The 22,568-nt window shown below is 44.0% G+C and overlaps 1 protein-coding gene across 5 annotated transcripts in view; it reads right to left on the bottom strand.

Annotated features, from left to right (window-relative positions):
* Window positions 1–1,700, bottom strand: part of RB1CC1 (RB1 inducible coiled-coil 1) — a 325,791-nt gene extending 324,091 nt beyond the window's left edge. For 4 of the 5 annotated variants that reach the window (XM_033933671.1, XM_033933675.1, XM_033933676.1 and 1 more), the window contains exon 1: window positions 1,528–1,700. The gene's annotated coding sequence lies outside the window, so the exon portion shown is untranslated. Of the gene's footprint in view, window positions 1–1,286; window positions 1,433–1,527 lie in introns of those variants that run through there. The other variant, XM_033933672.1, reaches the window with a different exon arrangement.
* Between the last annotated feature and the right edge of the window lie 20,868 nt (window positions 1,701–22,568).

Raw genomic sequence — 22,568 nt, 5'->3', positions numbered from 1 at the left:
TCAACTGAGATCCATGTCACAGGAGCCTCTCTCATCTGAGGCCTGTGTCCCAGGAATATATCTTGACCTGAGGCCTGAGCCCCAGGAATCTTTCTTGCCCTGAGCCCCAGGAATCCTCCTTCTACTGAGGCCTGAGCCCCCAGGAATTCTCCTTCCACTGAGGCCTGAGCCACAGGAAAATTGCTGAACTGAGGACCAAGTCACAGGAAAATTGCTGAACTGAGGACCAAGTCACAGGAGCATTTCCCATCCGAGGCCTAAATCCCAGGAAATTTTCTTCACTGAGGCCTGAGCCACATGAAACTCACTCATCTGCGGTCTGAGCCACATGAATAATTCTCAACTGAGGCCTCAGCTGAGCCACAGGACTAATTCTCAACTGAGACCCAAGCCAAAGAACACATCTCATCTGAGGCCTTAAGCCGCAGGAATATTTTTCTTGCTGAGGCCTAAGTCACAAGAATTCCGTACCTCTGAGGCCGAAACCACAGGAATATCGTACCCCTGAGGCCGAAACCACAGGAATATCGTACCCCTGAGGCCGAAGCCACAGGAATATCGTACCCCTGAAGCCGAAGCCACAGGAATATAGTACCCCTGAGGCCGAAGCCACAGGAATATCCTACCACTGAGTCCCCAAACCACCAGATCTCACCGCTGAGGTCTAAAGCCACAGAAAGATCATACCTCTGAGGCCTAAAGCCACAGGAAGATCTTAACCATGCGCATGCGTCGGGATCGCACACTAGCGATCCGTGGGGGGCGCTCCTCCCATCACCCTCATTTTAATTTTTTTCTTTTGTGAATTGGTCGGGTCTGCATGGATGGGCCACAGATCAGGCACAGAAAGGAGGTTAGTGAATCTAGCCCTATGGGTCTACATATATAGGGTAAACAATCATACTTTTGTTGATTTAATTATGAAACAAACAAACAGCTTAATTGTTTCTACCTCTGCACTATATTTTATTATCAAAGTAGTTCACTGAAAGTTAAAAGTTGTTTCCGTGAACTCATTTAACCCTAAGCACACGAGAGTAAACAAAAGGAGCCTATAGTCCCAGGCTCTTTTCACACTTTTGTCTGATTAGAGACACTAAATAGTGTGAAGGCTGTATCGGTCGACAAATATATATATATATATTATCGCCTGTAAACTGTGTGTTGATCTTTATTTCTCCGCAACCCGACACACAGAGTATGACAAGAGAAAAAAAAAAAACAGAGAAGGAGCACAGACGCATAGTTAACTCAGCACGTCCACACACTGTATCATAAACACATACACAAATGTTTATACATAGTCACTGCAGCTCCTGCCTCACATCCCGTCGTCGCCGCCCGTGGATAGGAGGAACTGGTCCCACATCCCAAATAACAAAGCTCCCGTTTCAGCCCCTACACCCGCCATGACAGAAACCCCCACCCGGGTCCCACTTAAAGGAGGAAAGGGGAGTTCGCTTGCCACATAACCAGCATCTCTTTTCTTGCCTAAAACAATTGCTATTGCTGTCGTTGTTGACTTACCGCGGCTCCGACTACTTGGTTCCGGCGGCTAAATCACGCGAGATCGGAAAGTTCACGGACTAGACGCCGGGAGCGCGGAACCCCTAGTTGCAAACACAGCTCTCGCGTTGCGCGAGACGACTAGTTCTCGCGCACGCTTTCGCGCGTACTTCCTGGCCGGCCTCGCCACTAGATTTCGTCATCGCCTTGCGCAAGCGGCCGGCGACGATCTATGCGTCACAGAGGAGGAGGTGGGTTGGTAGGAAGCGAAGGAGCGAGTGATAGTGTGGTGGCAGGACAGGTTCTGGCTGTTTATGATATATTTTAATGTGCAGGTTGGAACAGCACTATAATAGAGCAGTATGAGCGCCAACTTTCTGTTCACTTTTTCTTTAATGTGCAGCTTGGAATAGTACTATAATATAGAAGTTGGTGAGTGAAAAGTTATGTAGCTCTTCTATCTTTCTAAGGATGTTGTGAAGATGGAAGTGATTGTCTTATTTTCAGAGTTGCAGGAGGGAGATTGTGGGCCGATGTTGGATTTCTGACAGCTCTCTCTGGATGAATTATAAAACTGATTTTTTCAGTGAATTTGCTCGGGAACTACAAATACCGATCTGTTCAATCAAAAGCAAGGTCTTAATGTTTTCCTCCAGGAGCAGGATACCTTGGCAGCTCTATTATTTAAACTGATACAAGGTTGGCAACAAAAACTATATAAACAGACTCTGCTAAAAGAGGAAACAGTTATGAGGAAATATCTAAAAGGCTTCTAGAAAAATATGCAAAGGTGGTCTAGATTTTAGGGGGGTTTATCTCACACCTTTCTCAGTACAGGAAGTCCTTGGGTTTTTAAAACTGTTCTTTTTTGTAGTCTTTGCATTTTTATTAATAAAAATAATTTGAATACATGTAACAGTACAAAGATGCATAACAACAGCAGTATCATAACTATTTATATTACATAATATTGTATAAACAATGATAAACTTAAGACTGGGAAAAAACATCTGTGGTAATATATGAAAGCAAAAATAGACCTTGTCAACAGCAGATGAATCCAGAAACTAGTGGGATTACATCCATCAACCAGCAGGTGGAGATAGAGAGCACTGAGTTGTCTTCAGGTATATCTTGGATGTACAGCCTCCTGGCCGGCCAGTATACTCTATCTCTAGCAGGTTGGTGGATGTGTTTCTCACAGCTCCTGGATTCTACAGGTGGATTTCGAAGCTGGCCTGGCTATTTGGAATGGAGGGGTGTTCTGAAACAAGGTGCCAGCTTTGGAGTTACACTTGGGCCCCCCAGCGTCCCTACCTCACCCACTTCAGGGTAACACCTGGGCCCCCCAGGTCCTTTATCTGAACTGGCATGGTGCTTTCTGTAATATTAGCCTTTCCCACGAGGGAAGCAAGAGAAAGATTGAAGGTAAAGGAGTACTGGTTTTCACTAGCCGGTCACTCCATAACAAGCTAGATATTCTTCACTCATGGAGATATGTTTTCTGACTCCTTCTGTTGGCTATTTTTTATTTGCCCATTCTTCTTGTCGAGGGTTCCGGGTGAAAAATCGTGGAGAGGCACTGTAGCTGTGAATTCCGCAGCATGGTGCTCTCAGGCGAGGATTGCTCCTGCTCACATGTGCTATAGGGGTTAGCCTCTGTATGATCGTGGGATCCATACTTTCTGGAATTTCATGTTCACTTGTTTATTTCCCTCCCTACATTTGGACTGCTTTGGTACATCCCACTAGTCTGGATTCATCTGCTGTTGATGACAAGGAAGGTAAAATGATGTCCTTACCTGATAATTTTCTTTCCTTTAGTAACAGCAGATTAATCCAGAGCCCCACCCTGTTTGTCGCTGTCAGGCACGGTTTGGGCATGCTTTTCGGCTGAAATTACATTCTCAATTTTTAAGCATCAGTGGTTCAGGTAGCACATGTGAGGGAAAGGAGTTGCATATGTTTTTTATGTCTCATGCCTTTTATGTACTTTATTTCAACTGCTTTAAGAAGACCTATACTGGTTGGCCAGGAGGCTGAGCATCCAAGATATACCTGAGAACAACTCAGTGCTCTCTATCTCCACATGCTGGTTGATGGATGTTTTCCCACTAGTCTCTGGATTCATCTGCTGTGACTAAAGGAAAGAAAATTATCAGGTATAGACATAATTTTACCATTTTCAGTAGCTCTAGATCTTATTAAAGATTTTTTTAGCAATGTAAGTTTCATATCGATATGCTGTACATACCAAATTCCACCATTGGATATCATGAATGTTAGTTAAATCTTTCCAAGAATTCATTATAGTTTTTAAAGCAATAGATAAGAGAGACTTAAAATATGTTGGAAACATATAGGGGTCCTTTTACTAAGGCGTGCTAGCTGTTTTAGTGCACGCTAAACGCTAACACATCTATTATTACATTGCATTACATTAGGGATTTCTATTCTGCCATTACCTTGCAGTTCAAGGCGGATTACAAAAGAATTATCCAAAATGTATTACAACAAGAACTTACAAAAAAAAAAAAAAATTGGTCATTTTCAAAAAGAGTGAGAAATGGGTAAGGTTATTTGTTTGGGGTAGTTGGCTTTAGTGAGAGGTGGAGTTTGAGACTTGCGGTATTATTTCTTTTTTCAGAGTTTTCTTGAAGAGTATGGTCTTAATTTCTTTTCTAAAAGTCTTGTAGTCGAGGGATGCCGTCAGTAGATTGGCGATTTGGTTGTCTAGTTTGGCTGCTTGAGTGGCCAGGAGGCATCATATAGTTTTTTCTGTTTGACCTCCTTAATTGGGGGGTATGAGAATGGGGTGTGAGTTTTCCTATGTCTGGTTGCGGTGTTGTGGATGAGGCGGTTATTCAGGTAGTTTGGACTGTCTCCATATAAAGTCTTAAATAGTAGGCAGTAGAATTTAAATTGTATTCTTGCTGGGATCGGAAGCCAGTGCGATTGGAGATATGCTTCTGTAATGTGATCATGTTTTTTTAATGAGTAGATGAGTCTTAGTGCTGTGTTTTGGATAGTTTGTAGTTGTTTTGTTATGGTTGTAGGGCATGGGAGGTAGAGGATATTACAGTAGTCAAGTAGGCCTAGTATTAAGGACTGAACTATGAGCTGGAACTGAGTTTTCTCGAAGAATTTCCGAACTTGTCTTAAGTTTCTCATGACTAAGAATGACTTTTGTATTTTTTATTGATTTGCGGTTGCATGGTGCAGCATCTGTTGATAGTTAATCCAACAGTTTTAGGGTGGTTTGTATGGGGTAGTTGATTGCATTGATTTCAATGTTGGTATTTTGTTGTTTTCTAGGAGGATGAATTTCATTTTATCTGGGTTCAATTTCATTTTGTGATCTTTCATCCAGGTTGCTATTGATTTTAGTGTTTGGTATATTGTATTCGTCATGGAGAGTTCAGGTTGATCGAAGGGTATGAGAATGGTAATGTCATCGGCATATCTGTAGGAGGTTAAGTTTCAAGTTTATTAGTTTTTAATATCCCGATCATAAAACAAATATCTGACCGGTTAACAATAAAATTTAAAATAGGATAGAAAGTACTAGTTGTTGGTGTATTAGAAAAATTAGAGAAAACATATAAAACATGTACTGACAAACCTGACCGTGAGGATGAATAGGGAGGAAGGGAAAAGTTATATAATATTAGAAGAAATGAGATAGAGGGAAGGGATAGAACATGAGGGATAAGGGTGCATGGTATAAAAGATATGCGCTGAAGTAAAGGTTAGTTTTGGGAAAAAGATAAATAAGTAAACAAAGTAGAGATTAAGATTTGTCGAAGGCATCTTGAAATAGGAAAGTTTTAAGATTAGTCTTAAATTTTGGTAAATGAATTTCATCCCGGAGAAATTGAGGGAGAGAATTCCATAATGTGGGGGCAGTTATAGCAAAGTTAGTTTTCCTAGTATAGTAGGATTCTTTTAAAGATGAAATGAAAAGGAGTTTTTGGTCAGTGGATCTTAAGGAACGGGGAGAACTTTGGGGTATTAATAATTTATCGAGAAATAAGGGCAAATGGGAGAGTTTGATTTTAAAAGAGAGCAGTATGATTTTATAAATTATACGGTGGGTGACTGGGAGCCAATGAGCCTCTTTAAGAAGGGGGGTGACGTGTTCGAACTTACCTATTTTGTAAATGAGTTTAATTGCGGTATTTTGTATGAGTTGTAAACGTCGAAGTTCTTTTTGGGGTAGTCCATTTAAAAGAGAATTACAGTAATCTAAGTGGGAAATGACTAAGGAATGAATTAGGATATTAATCGAGTCAGTATTTAGAATGGAACTGAGGGAACGGATGATACGTAATTTAAAGAAACAAGTTTTTACAACTGAACTTATGTGGTCATGAAAAGTAAGCTCTCTATCTAAGGTAACGCCTAGTAATTTTATTTTAGTATCCATAAGTAAAGGTGTAGATTTGATGTAAATTGTTCCTGGTAATGTTTCGGATTTTTTAATGGGGAGAAGGAGACCACAGGATTTATCAACGTTGAGTGAAAGTTTATTAGAGAAGAGCCAATCACTTATGATATCTAATTTGGTATTTAGATCATTAATATCTGAAGGGTTTGAAGTATTAATCGGGTAAAGCAGCTGTATATCGTCGGCATAGGCGAAAATTGAGAATCCTAATGACTGGGCAAGAGAAAGAAGAGGGGATAGAAAGATATTGAATAATAGCGGGGATAAAATAGAGCCCTGAGGAACTCCAAAAGTTTGAGTTACCGGAGAAGAAGTTTGGTTTTTTATATGAACTTTAAAGTTACGTTGATGAAAGTAGGATATAAACCAGTTGAGAGCGTGACCTGTGATATTACAATCTGCTAATCTAGATAGAAGTAAAGAATGATCAATGGTGTCGAATGCTGCAGATAAGTCAAGAGAAATTAGTATAACCGATTTTAAGTGATCGTGAAAGTATTGTATAGTTGTAATGAGGCCAAGTAACGATAATTCAGTGGAATGTGAAGTTCGAAAGCCAGTCTGATAAGGATGTAGGGCATGTGTTTGATCGAAGAATTCAGACAATTGGGAATGAATAATTTTTTCGGTAACTTTAGAAATTAAAGGCAGATTGGCAATAGGACGGTAGTTGTTGGGTAAAGAGGGATCAGTGTTGTATTGTTTAAGTTTTGGGAAAACTAGAGCTGTTTTCCATGCAGTGGGAACGTAGCAATCAGAAAAAGATTTGGAAATCATTTCCCTTATATAGGGACCGAAAAAAGAAAAGAATTTTTTGAGAAATTGTGGAGGAAAACTTTCAATAATGTTATTGGGAGAATTTATAGATTGTAAAACGGAGAATAGTTGGTTTAGTGAAGGTACTTTGAAATTAGAGAAAGAACTGAGAGGTAGGAAAGTTAAATCCTTATTAGTAGGAGTCGAAAAAGCAGGAAGAGAAGGTCCGAGATGAGTTCGAATAGTAGTGACTTTGTTGTCGAAGAATTGGGAAAGTTCATCGGCAGATGGTAAAGTTGAAGCAGGAGGAGGAAGTTTTTTTTAGAATATTTTGAAAGAGACTGGGCAATACTGAAGAGAGTGGATGAATTACTAGTGGTAGAGATAAGTTTTGAATAGTAGTCCTTTTTTGTCTGTTGAATTGTCTTTTTGTAGTGATGTCATCAGTGACGTGCCAGAGTAAATCAGGCCAGTAGAAGGACCCGAAGCAGCGTGTGAAGACTGCTGCACACGCTGGAATCGCCACGTTCGTAGTCTGTACCGCGGGAAGGGAAAGGGGGGTAGAGGAAATGCTAATGCTGCTGCAGGGAACTGGTGTGGGGGGAGGGAATGCTGCTTTGGACAGACAGACAGAGGGAGGAAGAGAGACAGAAAGAAAAGAAGAAAGACACAAGGGCAGGGAGATACACAGAAAGACAAAGGGGGCCAGGGACAGAGACAGTCAGAAAGAAAGACAGCGGGAGTCACGTCAGGAGGGGTGCGGGATGTGGCAGAGTGAACTTTTCCAATGGGTGCAACTGGGCGGCTGTTTGGGAACCTCTGATCAGGGCAAAGCAAGGTAAGTGTATCATAGGGATAAGAAGGAGGAGGGGGGAGAAAAAGGAAGGGACACCTACTGCTGGACAGGGGGAGAAGGAAAGTTTCAAGTCAAGTTTATTATAAAATTTGATTAATCGCCTATTCAAAGTTCTAGGCGATGTACAGGAGGTGCTGATGGACAGGGGGGGGTGAAGAAAAAGGAACGGAGGCCTAATGTTGGACAGGGAGAGAAGGAAAGAGGTGCTACTGGACAGGGGGAGGTAAAACAAATGGAGAAGGGCTGCTGCTGCATAAGGAGAGCAGTGAAGGGGTGGTGGTGGACACAGGGGAGGTAAAGGAAGGGACAATGGACAGGGGGAGCAGGCAAGGGGTGGTGATGGACAGCCAAGGAAAAAGAAAGACAGAAAGAAAGAAAGCGGCTAAGGAGAGAGAGAGAAAGAAATAAAGACAGACACACATAGTAACATAGTAGATGACGGCAGATAAAGACCCGAATGGTCCATCCAGTCTGCCCAACCTGATTCAATTTAAATTATTATTATTTTTTTTTTCTTCTTAGCTATTTCTGGGCGAGAATCCAAAGCTTTACCCGGTACTGTGCTTGGGTTCCAACTGCCGAAATCTCTGTTAAGACTTACTCCAGCCCATCTACACCCTCCCAGCCATTGAAGCCCTCCCCTGCCCATCCTCCTCCAAACGGCCATGCACAGACACAGACCGTACAAGTCTGCCCAGTAACTGGCCTAGTTCAATCTTTAATATTATTTTCTGATTCTAAATCTGTGTTCATCCCACGCTTCTTTGAACTCAGTCACAGTTTTACTCTCCACCACCTCTCTCGGGAGCGCATTCCAGGCATCCACCACCCTCTCCGTAAAGTAGAATTTCCTAACATTGCCCCTGAATCTACCACCCCTCAACCTCAAATTATGTCCTCTGGTTTTACCATTTTCCTTTCTCTGGAAAAGATTTTGTTCTACGTTAATACCCTTTAAGTATTTGAACGTCTGAATCATATCTCCCCTGTCTCTCCTTTCCTCTAGGGTATACATATTCAGGGCTTCCAGTCTCTCCTCATACGTCTTCTGGCGCAAGCCTCCTATCATTTTCGTCGCCCTCCTCTGGACCGCCTCAAGTCTTCTTACGTCTTTCGCCAGATACGGTCTCCAAAACTGAACACAATACTCCAAGTGGGGCCTCACCAATGACCTGTACAGGGGCATCAACACCTTCTTCCTTTTACTGACTACGCCTCTCTTTATACAGCCCAGAATCCTTCTGGCAGCAGCCACTGCCTTGTCACACTGTTTTTTCGCCTTTAGATCTTCGGACACTATCACCCCAAGGTCCCTCTCCCCGTCCGTGCATATCAGCTTCTCTCCTCCCAGCATATACGGTTCCTTCCTATTATTAATCCCCAAATGCATTACTCTGCATTTCTTTGCATTGAATTTTAGTTGCCAGGCATTAGACCATTCCTCTAACTTTTGCAGATCCTTTTTCATATTTTCCACTCCCTCTTCGGTGTCTACTCTGTTACAAATCTTGGTATCATCTGCAAAAAGGCACACTTTTCCTTCTAACCCTTCAGCAATGTCACTTACATACATATTGAACAGGATTGGCCCCAGCACCGAACCCTGAGGCACTCCACTAGTCACCTTTCCTTCCTTTGAGCGACTTCCATTAACCACCACCCTCTGGCGTCTGTCCGACAGCCAGTTTCTGACCCAGTTCACCACTTTGGGTCCTAACTTCAGCCCTTCAAGTTTGTTCAACAGCCTCTTATGAGGAACTGTATCAAAGGCTTTGCTGAAATCCAAGTAAATTACATCTAGCATATGTCCTCGATCCAGCTCTCTGGTCACCCAATCAAAAAATTCAATCAGGTTCGTTTGGCACGATTTACCTTTTGTAAAGCCATGTTGCCTCGGATCCTGTAACCCATTAGATTCAAGGAAATACACTATCCTTTCTTTCAGCAACACTTCCATTATTTTTCCAACAACTGAAGTGAGGCTCACCGGCCTGTAGTTTCCTGCTTCATCCCTGTGACCACTTTTATGAATAGGGACCACATCCGTTCTCCTCCAATCCCCAGGAATCACTCCCGTCTCCAGAGATTTGTTGAACAAGTCTTTAATAGGACTCGCCAGAACCTCTCTGAGCTCCCTTAGTATCCTGGGATGGATCCCGTCTGGTCCCATCGCTTTGTCCACCTTCAGTTTTTCAAGTTGCTCATAAACACCCTCCTCCATGAACGGCGCAGAATCTACTCCATTTTTTCGTGTAACTTTGCCAGACAATCTCGGTCCTTCTCCAGGATTTTCTTCTGTGAACACAGAACAGAAGTATTTGTTTAGCACATTTGCTTTCTCCTCATCACTCTCCACACGCACATATATTCTAGCACCCATTAATGTAACGGGCTATAAGACTAGTCTTTAATAAGCAGGTCATTCAAGTTATTGCCATATATGCCTGGAAATCCTTTAAAAAAAAAAAAAATCTATTAGTATATTGATTTTGACCAGGGAATTTGTAAAGTCTTAATATATCTTTAACCTCTCCTTTTATCAAGCTGCACTAGAGGTAAGTGTTACAACACTCATAGGAATTCTATGAGCATTGGAGAATTTACCAGGCCAGTCTGCACTAAAAACCTCTAGTGCAGCTTGATAAAAAGGCTATAATTATCTTGTGAGTATCTTTAAGGATGGAGTTAATAAGAAATGGTAATGGTAGATTGGTGAGGCAAGATTTCCATTGGCTAAATCCATGTTGGCTTGCTAAATCCATGTTGGCTTTCTCTTAATAATCCACACTTATGTATATGATCAGTAATTTTTTATTTGTAATAGTCTCTACTTTTTCCTGGCACCGACATCATGCTCACCAGTCTATAATTTCCCAGATCACCTCTGGAACACTTTTTTAAAATTGGCGTTATATTGGCTACCCTCCAGTCTTCTAGTACCATGCTTGATTCTAAAGATAAATTACATATTACTGACAGTAGCTCTACAAGTTCATTTTTCAGTGCTGTCAGTACTCTGGGATATATGCCATCCAGCCCAGGCATTTGCCCCATTATATCTTCCAGGTTTATAGAGATTTGCTTCACTTTCTCTGACTCATCAGCGTTGAATACCAAATATCTCCCCTACATTTTTCTCAGTGAAGACCGAAGCTAAGAGTTCATTTAGTCTCTCTGCTATGGCCTTGTCTTTTCTGAGTGTTCCTTTTACCCCTCAGTCATCTAGTAGTTCAACTGATTCTTTTGCCAGCTTTTTGCATAATATATCTAAAATGTGTTTATTATGCATTTTTGCTTCCAATGCAATCTTCTTTTCAAAGTCTCTTTATCAGTGCTTTGCTTTTGATTTGCTATTCCTTATGCTGTTTCCTATTATTTTTTGTCAGATCCTTCTGTTTTTTGAAGGATGTTCTTTGAGCTCATTTTCAAACCATGCTGGCTGTCATTTGCCCTTTGTTCCAACTTTAATATGTGTAATATATAATAATTTCATCTAGGAACTTTACCTCTCTAGCACACCCTGATGTTTCATTTATCCAGTCAATTTTAGGGTAATTAAAATCACCCATTGTTATTATTATGTTCCCCAGTTTGTTTGTCTCTTTAATTTCTTGAATCAATTCTTGTATTAATTTCCCTTTTGTATATTATCATCTATACTGCTACTGTTGCATGAAAAAAAAATTGGATTTCTAGATGTTTGAGAGATTGTTACAAGGGAAGAGCATAGGTTAGGGTTTTGTGGAGTAGGTGGGTAACAAAGCAAAGGAAAAGGATGCTCAGCTGCATAGAGAGGGACATAACCAGCAGAAAGAAGATGAAAATTGTCCCTGTGACAGTCATTGGAGATCATAAATTGCCATGGATATAAAAAGATTCCAAGCCATTCAGAGGGCAGTGACCAAAATGGTGTGGATTCTGTGCCAGAAAAATGTATGAGAAGAGACTTACCTATGGGCTCCTTTTACAAAAGGTGCGCTAATGGTTTTAGCACGCACGCTAGCCGCTACCACCTCCTTTTAAGCAGGCAGTAATTTTTGGGCTAGCGCACTCTAATCTTGTGCGTGCGCTAAAAACGCTAGCACACCTTAGTAAAAGGAGCTCTATGCATACTCTAGAGGACAGGACTTATAAGGGGATATCATTTGTATTGGAAACTTGTACTGAAATTATGGCAAATCTAGTGTAAATTGTAACCTGTTAACTATATACTATGTACGTTTAACCTGTAACCTGTTCTGAGCTCTTTGAGGAGCACAGGATAGAAATCGAAATAAATAAATACCTGGAATTCTGAATAAGGGTATAGAATATATTGATTGTTCAAATTATAACCATCTTTGTGATAAAGCATTATTTGCAGATGTAATCCATATTGCACCTTGCCTTAATATATAGGCCTTGATATTGATATATAGCCCTTGATATTGAAGAATGTCAAGGAAATTAACACCCCCCACATAGTTTGGATTTTTCAGTTTCATTAAGGATATTCTTGGTGTTTTATTGCTCCATAAAACATTAATAATCAGTTTTTCTAAGGATTTATTGAAGGCAGAGGGAAATAATATTGAAAACATATTCAGTATATACAGAATTTTTGGGACTATAGTCATTTTTAAAGAGTCTAATCTTCCCTACTACAATAAATAAAAAGGTGACTAAGAGTTCAAAGTTGTTTTTACTTTATCTGTAATTTTAGCCATGTTTAATTTTGAAAATTATATTAAAATCATTATCGAAATACAGACCAGGGTATTTAATATTTTTCACCAATGTAAAGAGACAATTGGGTATGTTAAATGGAAGACAAAAAGTATTTAACCCTTTAATTGGCAGATGGTGAAATGGCTGCTTTATGTAACTTAGGCTCCTTTTATACCGCGCGTTCAACCGCCTGCCACGCTAGTCGCTAACGCCTCCATTGACAAGGCGTTAGTTTTTTGGCGTGCCGCAGGGGTTAGCACGTGATGAAATGTCTGACGCGGTAACGCCCGTAGCGCACCTTGATAAAAGGAGCCCTTGATGTTGAACAAGAGCAGCAGTGCCAAGGAACAGGCATTTGGAGATGCAGATCTCCCATAAGAGCCGTAGAAGACACATGTTGCTTCCGAGCAACAATGCCAAATAAAAGGTTAAGGGCATTAACTCTGTTTTATCCCAATTTACCTGGTAACCAGATATTTGGGAAAATATAACAATTATTCTGACATGCCCCATTACAGAATTTTATGAATTAGATATATAGAGTAAGATATCATCAGCATATGCTGATCGTTTGAATTGTAAATTGAAGTGTTCTCTTGTTGGTTTTGGTGCTTTTGGGCATCCTGGTGTGTTACATTTACATATCCTTTATGAGTGTATAGTATTTACACACTATCTTTACCTTATACTATACCATAACATACCATATTTTAGATTACTATATTTACCCTATATCTACATTTACCCTACATATTTGTTTATTTATTTGGATTTATATCCTGTCCTCCCCAGAGAGCTCAGAAGGGTTACAGTTTAACATTACATAGGGTTGCATTGTAAACCGCTTAGGTCAGTAAAATGCTGGAGCAGTATATCAAATCTTAATAAACATAAACATATTCACAGGGTTACAATAAACAGGGTTGACATTTAGCAGCATGGGTTATGTCATTGCAATCAAGCTAATTGTATAATATAATTCATATGTTCCATATGAACTGAATTAGCTTGGCATAGATATTATGGACATGACAGATAGTCATTGAGTCTCACAATGCCACTTTTGCACTTTTTTCTATCACTAATATATCTAACAATGTCTTTGTCTCACCTTTCTTCCATTTGTATCTTTGCTTTCCTGACTACTAGACCAGCATCTCTTAACTTTTCATATATTTTTGCCTGTCTTCCTCTTTCTGCAATCTTTTGTAGTTTATGAAAACTAACTTCTTATTCCTTAACTTCTCAGCTACTAGTTTTGAGAACATAAGAATTGCCGCTGCTGGGTCCAGCAGTGGTCCATCATTCCTAGCAGTCCGCTTCCGCGGCGGCCCTCTAGTCAAAGACCAGTACCCTGACTGAGACTATCCCTATCAGGGTACGTCCTTGTTCAGCAGGAACTTGTCTAACTTTGTCTTGAATCCCTGGAGGGTGTTTTCTTCTATGACAGACTCCGGAAGAGCATTCCAGTTTTCCACCACTCTCTGGGTGAAGAAGAACTTCCTTTTTTTCGTACGGAATCTATCCCCTTTCAACTTTAGAGAGTGCCCTCTCGTTCTCCCCACCTTGGAGAGGGTGAACAACCTGTCTTTCTCTACTAAGTCTATCCCCCTTCAGTACCTTGAATGTTTCAATCATGTCCCCTCTCAATCTCCTCTGTTCGAGGGAAATGAGGCCCAGTTTCTCTAATCTTTCGCTGTACGGCAGCTCCTCCAAACCTCTAACCATCTTTGTCGCTCTTCTCTGGACCCTTTCAAGTAGTACCGTGTCCTTCTTCATGTACGGCGACCAGTGCTGTACGCAGTACTCCAGGTGAGGGCGCACCATGGCCCGGTACAGCAGCATGATAGCCTTCTCCGATCTGTTCGTGATCCCCTTCTTTATCTTTCCTAGCATTCTGTTCGCCCTTTTCGCCACCGCCGCACATCGTATGGACAGCTTCATCGACTTGTCGATCAGAACTCCCAAGTCCCTTTCCTGGGAGGTCTCTCCAAGTACCACCCCGTACATCCTGTATTCATGCATGAGATTTTTGTTACCGACATGCATAACTTTACACTTGTCCGCATTGAACCTCATCTGCCATATCGATGCCCATTCCTCGAGCCTGATTATGTCACGTTGCAGATCTTTGCGATCCCCCTGTGTCTTCACTACTCTGAATAACTTTGTATCGTCTGCAAATTTAATCACCTCGCTCGTCGTACCTATGTCCAGATTGTTTATAAAGATGTTGAAGAGCACGGGTCCAAGCACCGAGCCCTGCGGCACCCCACTGGTGATGCTTTTCCAGTCCGAGTATTGTCCATTCACTCCCACTCTCTGTTTCCTGTGCTCCAGCCAGTTTTTTATCCACATGAGTATTTCACCCTCGATTCCATGGCTCGCAATTTTCCAAAGTAGTCGTTCATGCGGAACCTTGTCTAACGCCTTCTGAAAGTCGTTCGGGTCGCCTTTGTCTATCTGCCTGTTCACTCCCTCGAAGAAGTGCAGCAAGTTTGTCAAACAAAATCTGCCTTTGCTGAAACCGTGCTGGCTAGTCCTCATCAGACCGTGTCCGTCAAGGTGATCGATGATGCAGTCCTTTATCAGCGCTTCTACCATCTTTCCCAGTACCGAGGTCAGACTCACCGGTCTGTAGTTTCCTGGTTCTCCTCTCAAACCTTTTTTGAAGATCGGCGTAACATTTGCCACCTTCCAGTCCTCCGGAATCTTTCCTGTTTTGATCGACAGGTTGGCTATTAGTTGAAGCAGTCCAGCTATGGTCCCTTTCAGTTCCTTGATGACCCTCGGATGGATGCCATCCAGTCCCGGGGATTTATCGCTCTTGAGCCTATCAATGTGCCTGCATACCTCTTCTAAACTGACCGTCAACCCTGTCAGTTTCCTGTTTTCACTTCCAGCATACATCCTGATGGGTTCCGGTATGCTGTGTATATCCTCTTCGGTTAATACAGACGAAAAAAATGTGTTCAGTCTGTCAGCGATTGCCTTGTTCTCCTTTATCGCTCCCTTTATTCCTTGGTCATCCAACGGTCCCATTGCTTCCTTCGTGGGTCGTTTCCCTTTAATATATCGAAAGAACGGCTTGAAGTTTTTCGCCTCCTTGGCTATTTTTTCCTCTTAGTCTCTTTTGGCTCCTTTTACCGCCTTATGGCACCTGCGTTGATGTTGTTTGTGCTTATTCCAGTTTTCGTCTGTTTTTGATCTTTTCCATTCCGTAAACAAGGTTTTTTTTTTGTCTCTGATCGCTTCCTTAACATCTACAGTGAGCCACGCCGGTTCTTTATTCTTTTTCCTCTTTGATCCCTTGTTGATACGTGGTATATATAGGTTTTGTTCTTCGGTGACTGTATCCTTAAAAAGAGTCCAAGCTTGCTCTAGCGTCTTTACAGTGTTTATCTTCTTAATCTTCTTCCCCACCATGCGTCTCATCCCTTCATAATTCCCTTATGTGGAAGTTTAGCGCCGTGGCTTCTGGACCGATGTTTTGTCCCTGTTTCCAGGTTGAAGCAGATCATGTTGTGATCGCTGTTTCCCGTTATCCTTTCTACTTCTACATCCGGTGCCGGTCCTCGCAGCCCATTTAGAATTAAGTCCAGAATTGTGTTTCCTCTCGTGTTTTCCTTGACAAGTTGTTCCAGGAAGCAAAGCAGCCTTGTTTTCCTCTTACTTTTACTTATTTGAATCACAAAAAAGTTTGTCGCCCTTATAATAACTCCTTTCAGTTTTGCCCACTGCATTTCTACTCCTTCCAGACATTCCCATCCAGACAATTCCTTGACATAATCCCCCATCCGAACAAAGTTAGTTTTTTTAAAGTCTAGAACCTTTGTTTTTGAATGAGCCCTCTCTATGCCCTTCTTAATATTAAATCGTATCATGCAGTGATCACTGAATGCCAGATGATCACCCACTATAACATCAGAAACATTTTCCCTGTTTGTAAGCACTAAGTCCAGTATAACCCCATCCCGCGTGGGTTCCACTACCAACTGCTGGAACAGTTCTTCTTGTAGAGAATCCAGGATCTCCCTACTTCTACATCCAGCAAGTTAAAATCACCTATTAGTAACACTTCCCCTTTTTTAGATATATTCTGAATGTCTACTTTTAAATCTCTGTCCAATTCTTCCATCTGTGAAGGAGGCCTGTATTTGAGAATGACACAGGGACAAATTTTTCCCCATCCCTGCGGGAACTCATTTTTCCATCCTATCCCTGTGAGTTCTTTTCCTGTCCATGCCCCATTCCTGCATGCTCCATCCTCATCTGCACAAGCCTCAAACACTTTAAAATCATAAGTGTTTGAGGCTTGTGTGGTTAAGGCAGAGCTTAGAGGAATGGGACAGAAACAGTGACAAAACTCACGGGGACAGGGAACTTGAGTTCCTGTTGGGGGCAGGGACAAATTTTTCCTCGTTTCATTCTCTAGCCCAGTGGTCTCAAACTCAAACCCTTTGCGGGGCCACATTTTGGATTTGTAGGTACTTGGAGGGCCGCAGAAAAAAATAGTTAATGTCTTATTAAAGAAATGACAATTTTGCATGAGGTTAAACTCTTTATAGTTTATAAAACTTTCCTTTAACAGTTTTACCTTATGCAAAATTGTCATTTCTTTAATAAGACATTAACTATTTTTTCTGCGGCCCTCCAAGTACTCTATTTTTTCTGCAGCACTCACATTTAAAGTTTAATATCTTTTCTTTCTCAAAACTGGCACATTTCTATTACTAAATTGAAAATAAAATCATTTTTCTACCTTTGTTTGGTAATTTCATCAGTCTCTGGTTGCACTTTATTCTTCTGACTGTGCATCCAATATTTCTTCTCTTCTTTCAGCCTCCTGTATGCTTCCTCTCCTCCAGACCTCATTCCCTCCCCCAACTTTTTCTTTCTTTTTCTATGTCTGTCTTTCTCTGATTCCTTGTCCCATTTTTTGCTTTGTTTCTGGCTCCCTGTCCCCCCCCTTCTTTCTTTTTTCCTTCTGGCTCCCTGCCCCCCCCCTTCTTTCTTTCTTCCTTCCTGCCCTCCCCCATGCCACTGCCACCGGGGAATAGGCTGCTGCTGCCGCCATCGGGAACAGGCCGAGATCTCCACGGGGCCGACCAACTCTTGCCGCCCGATGTCAATTCTAACGTCGGAAAGGACGTTCTGGGCAGCCAGGCAGCGATTGGCTAGCCAGAACGTCCTCTCGACGTCAGAATTGAGGTCGGGCGGCGAGAGAAGCAGGGAGATCAAAGAGCATGGTGCCAGCCTGTTCCCCGATGGCAGCGGTGAGAAGGGAAGGGAAGCAGTTGGGCACCCCTGCTCTAGACGAGCCGCGAGCCGCACTCTAGAAAGAACAGTAGAAGATGACCAGCTGTGCGGACCGCCCCCCCCCCTTGGTACGCCACTGGAGCAGCAGCATGTCTGGCCGGTTCATTCCATTCAAAGCCGCGGGTGGCGGCTCCTTGCGAGATCCGCGCCTGCGTCTGAAGCCTCTCTGATGTTGTGATGTCAGAGAGGCTTCCGATGCAGGAGTGAATAGCGCAAGGAGCCGCCAACCCGCGGCTTTGAACGGAACGAACCGGCCAGACCCGCTGCTGCTCCAAAAGGAAGGGAATGATCCAGTCCAGACCGCGGGCCGCAAATAAAACTTGGAGAGCCACATGTGGCCCGCGGGCCGCGTGTTTGAGACCGCTGCTCTAGCCTATATAACACCAATGTAAATATATTTACCATTCCCTCTTTCCAGTTCCTCTTCCTTGCCCTGCAGATCCTGCAATTGTGTGGCTTTAATATGATCTTTAACATATAACACTACTCCCCCTCCTTTTCTTCCTACCCTGTCTTGTAATTCACTGATTTGTACAGTCTCTTGCTTATGTAAACCGCATCGATCTGGAAGGTTTTGCAGTCTATAAATGTATTACAATGTATAGCCCGGTATAACTACATCCCAATCATGGTTCTCTGTGAACCACATCTCTAAAATCGTCACTATAGTGTTCCCCCGTGAATTTGCGGTTCGCAAATCGCGGACTCACTCATTCCCTGTCAGCTCCGACAGCCTCTTCCTGTAGTAAAGTTGGGTTACACCAATCAAGCGCTGCATGTCAAAGCATCTCCTGATTTGTGTAGCCCGACTTTATTGCAGGAAGAGGCGGTCAGAGCAGACCACTAGTGATTTTCTTCACTCGCCGGCACTCCAGCTGCCCTCTCCTGCCTCCCCTGCCTTTTGACAGGCTGCAGTTTTTTGAAATTCGCAGGGGTTCCTGGAACAGAACCCCCGCAAATTTGGGGGGAGTGCTATATATCCAACTCATCTTCTTCTATCACAGCTTCTATATCCAGAATCTTGTTTCCCATACTTTGAGCATTAGTATATACTGCTTTCCAGACATTGCCCCCTTTTCCCATCTGTGTAGAGGTATTCAGTGATTTATTTACGTAAGGGCTTAAACTCACCTGGGGGCTTTGAACACCCTGCCCTATCATTTCTAATTTAAAGCCCTCTTCAGTAGATTAGCCAGCCTGCCTGCTTTCCATGTCACCCAGGAGTTGGTTTGCCTGCATTTCATTCCACAGGCTTGGAGCGCTAGGATCGTATCTTACGCAAGTTGGACATCAAGAGAGTCTTGCTCCGCTTTTGGAGAGGACTAATGATTTTTGGATATCTGATCTCCTCTTTCTCCTCATTGCCCTGCCTCGGCATGTCGGCTGGCATCTATGACCTCGATCGCCCGATGGATTCATATGGCCATTTCTGCAGCTTATGTCACCCCTGGCAAGCTGCCGCTGGTTTCCTTTCAGGCCCACATCACTAGAACTGTTGCTGCTTCATAGGCAAAGTCTTGTGCATTTTCTCCAAATGAAATTTGCAGGGTGACTCCTTGGTCCTCTCTTCCTACCTTTACCCAGTTTTTCTGGGTGGATGTGGTGGCTCGCTCTGATGCCACTTTTGGGATCTCGGTGTTGCAGGCAGGCTCTTCTGCCCCTCCTTAAACACAGCCATTGCTTTGGTATGTCACCTAGCGTACTGAATCCGGAAGGGACATAACAGAATGAAATATTAGGTTTTTACCTTCGATAATCTTCTTTCTGTTAGTCCCTGGAGGATTCAGTACGGCCTGCCCTCTCAGTTGTTCTGTATTGCCTGCTTTCTTTGGCCTTGGTTATTCTCCTTATAGGCTTGAGGATGTTCCAGCCAGTGGATGGGTCCTGTGGGGAGTTCGCTTTTTTGTGAGTATGCATATTACCAAAGGCTGCTTCATGTGGGTGCTCATTGCACACAGCAAGTTAGTTCTATATTGTTTTTCAATGTTTTTCTGTGTTGCCTTGTGCCTCTTTAATGCTTGTTTTCATGTTTTGCAGAGCAGGTCAGTTCACAAATTGTTATGTTGCTGGGGAACTTTCTTGTCATGGATTTGTTCAGGTATGTTGCTTGGCTTTGGGACTGAACTACAGGGGGCTGTAACTAAGGTGGGAGGAGCATGTGCTCAGAAAAGTGTTTGGATTTCTGGAACTCCCAGATTGTGGGAAGGGATTGAACACCTAGGGCTCCTTTTATGAAGGTGCGCTAGCGGTTTTAGCACGCGCTACAATGCCAGGCACGCGCTAGATGCTAACGCCTCCATAGAGCTGGCGTTAGTATTTTCCGTGTAGCGCGCGCTAAAAATGCTAACACACCTTCGTAAAAGGAGCCCCTAGTGTATTGAATCCTCCAGGGACTAACAAAAAAAAAAGATTATCAAAAGTGAAAACCTAATCTTCCAATCCAGAAAAATCTAAAGTTGGGAAAACTGTGCGAACGGAAGGTTTTCCCATGAATTTGATTGTGCTTGATCAGAAAATAATTTTTTTTTTTAAATTTTAAAGCCCATCATGGGGTCACTCAATGCCACAGATTTACATAAAGTTCCGTTTTTCTTAAAATTTGCTATCATTTTTGCTTAATGGAGCAAATTTCTTTGTATTATAGCCAGTGGCGTACCAAGGGGGGGGGCGGTCCGCCCCGGGTGCCAGCCCTAAGGGGGTGTTCCCGGCCTTGCCGTTCAGTCCCCCGCCACCCCCGAAGGACCGCTCGCCCCACTGACCTTCCTGCACCACCTGTGAAGCAGCCGCAGCAGGATCGCGAAGTCAGCGTCAGCGATCCCTGCGCTGCTTCCTGCGCCGCGATCCCGCCCCTCCTCTGACGTCAGAGGAGGGGCGGGACCGTGGCGCAGGAAGCAGCGCAGGGATCGCTGACGCTGACTTCGCGATCCTGCTGCGGCTGCTTCATAGGTGGTGCGGGGAGGCCAGGGGGGCGAGCGGTCCTTCGGGGTGGGTCGGGGTATCAGGCCTTCAGGGTGGGGCGGGCGGGCAGGCAAGCAGGCTTTCAAGGGGGAGGGGGTGACAGGCAGGCAGGCAGGCCTTCAAGGGGGGACAGGCCTTCGTGGGGGGGTGCAGGCCTTCAAGGGGGGCAGGCAGGCCTTCAGGGGGGGGTGCAGGCCTTCGGGGGGGGTGTAGGCCTTTGGAGGGGTGCAGACCTTCAAGGGGGTGCAGGCCTTCAAGGGGGGAAAGGCAGACAGGCCTTCAAGGGGGGAAAGGCAGACAGGCCTTCAAGGGGGGAAAGGCAGGCAGGCCTTCAAGGGGGGGACAGGCCTACAAGGGGGTGGGACAGGCCTTCAAGGGGGGGTGCAGGCCTTCAAGGGGGAGACAGGCCTTCAAGGGGGGGAAAGGCAAGCAGGCAGGCCTTAAAGGGGGGACAGGCCTACAAGGGGGGGGACAGGCCTACAAGGGGGTGGGACAGGCCTTCAAGGGGGGGACAGGCCTTCGGGGGGGGTGCAGACCTTCAAGGGAGTGCAGGCCTTCGGGGGGGGTGCAGGCCTTCAAGGGGGTGCAGGCCTTCAAGGGGGGGAAAGGCAGGCAGGCAGGCAGGCCTTCAAGGGGGGGACAGGCCTACAAGGGGGGGAGAAGCTACAACGGGGTGGGACAGGCCTTCAAGTGGGGGACAGGCCTTCGGGGGGGGGGTGCAGACCTTCAAGGGAGTGCAGGCCTTCGAGGGGGGGGTACAGGCCTTCAAGGGGGTGCAGGCCTTCAAGGTGGGACAGGCCTTCAAGGGGGGGAAAGGCAAGCAGGCAGGCCTTCAAGGGGGGACAGGCCTACAAGGGGGGGGGAGAAGCTACAAGGGGGTGGGACAGGCCTTCAAGTGGGGGACAGGCCTTTGGGGGGTGCAGGCCTTCGGGGGGTGCAGACCTTCAAGGGGGGGACAGGCAGGCAGGTTTTCAAGGAGGGGACAGGCCTTCAAAGGGGGTACGGCAGACCTTTAAGGGGGGACAGGCCTTTGGGGGGGGACCATGATTTAGAAGTACACAGAGGGAAGGGGGTGTTCAAAGAGACGTGCATATGCCAAACTTTGGGGGGGGGAAGAAATAATGGGTCTGAAAATAGAGGAGAGGGAGAGAGATGATGGACCATGGGATTTAGGGAGGGAAGGAACAGAAAGGGAGAGAAATTGGACACAAGGGATGGTGTGGAGGAGGGATAGAGATACTGGATAGGAGGGTAATTAGGAAAAGAAAGGGAGAGATGGTGGACTCTGGGATGGTGGGGAAGGAGGGAGAGATGCCGGATGAAAGGGTATTTAAGAAAAGGTGGATCTGTGGAGGGAGATGAAAAAAAGGAAAGATACCAGACTTCCTGGGAAGGGAAGGGAAATGGAAAGGGAGGACAGAGTTGGCAGATGGATGGTTAGCATGCAGAAAGAAGGAGACCCTGGCAAGCAAGTTATCAGAAGAAAACCAGAGCCTTTGACCAACAAGATTTGAAATATAACCAGACAACAAAAGGTAGAAAAATTAATTTTATTTTCTGTTTTGTGATTATAATATGTCAGATTTGAAATGTGTATCCTGCCAGAGCTGGTGTTGGACTGCAAACGTGAGCTAGGATTTAACAGAGAGAGGAAAAGTCCTTTTTGTTTCTTTATTTTATTTACACCACAGCGCCAGTGTGGTTAGGAGAAGCCAAAGGGGGTGAAAAAGCTATAAAACCCACCAGGAGTTTTTGAAAAAAATCACCCAACTGGGCAGGAAAATCGAATTGAAAAACCAATTCAATAGGGCTGAATCGAATCAAAAAATTTTTTCCTGTATCTGGCAGCATTAGTTTGCGCTACTGTCTTAGACTTTAGGACCTGGGATTGGGGAGAGATGGCATCCTCAGTACTTTATAATGCAAGTGAAACGAGGATTTGGTCAGACTTTTGAAGGGCCTGCAGAAAAAAAATATTGTATAGGCCGGGGACATGAGACAGCAGGAAATGGGAACTTT

This window comes from Geotrypetes seraphini, chromosome 2 (assembly GCF_902459505.1).
Source record: "Geotrypetes seraphini chromosome 2, aGeoSer1.1, whole genome shotgun sequence".
NCBI lineage: Eukaryota > Metazoa > Chordata > Amphibia > Gymnophiona > Dermophiidae > Geotrypetes > Geotrypetes seraphini.
The sequence above is the reverse complement of the archived record's forward strand: the minus strand, read 5'-3'. Positions and strand labels throughout refer to the sequence as shown.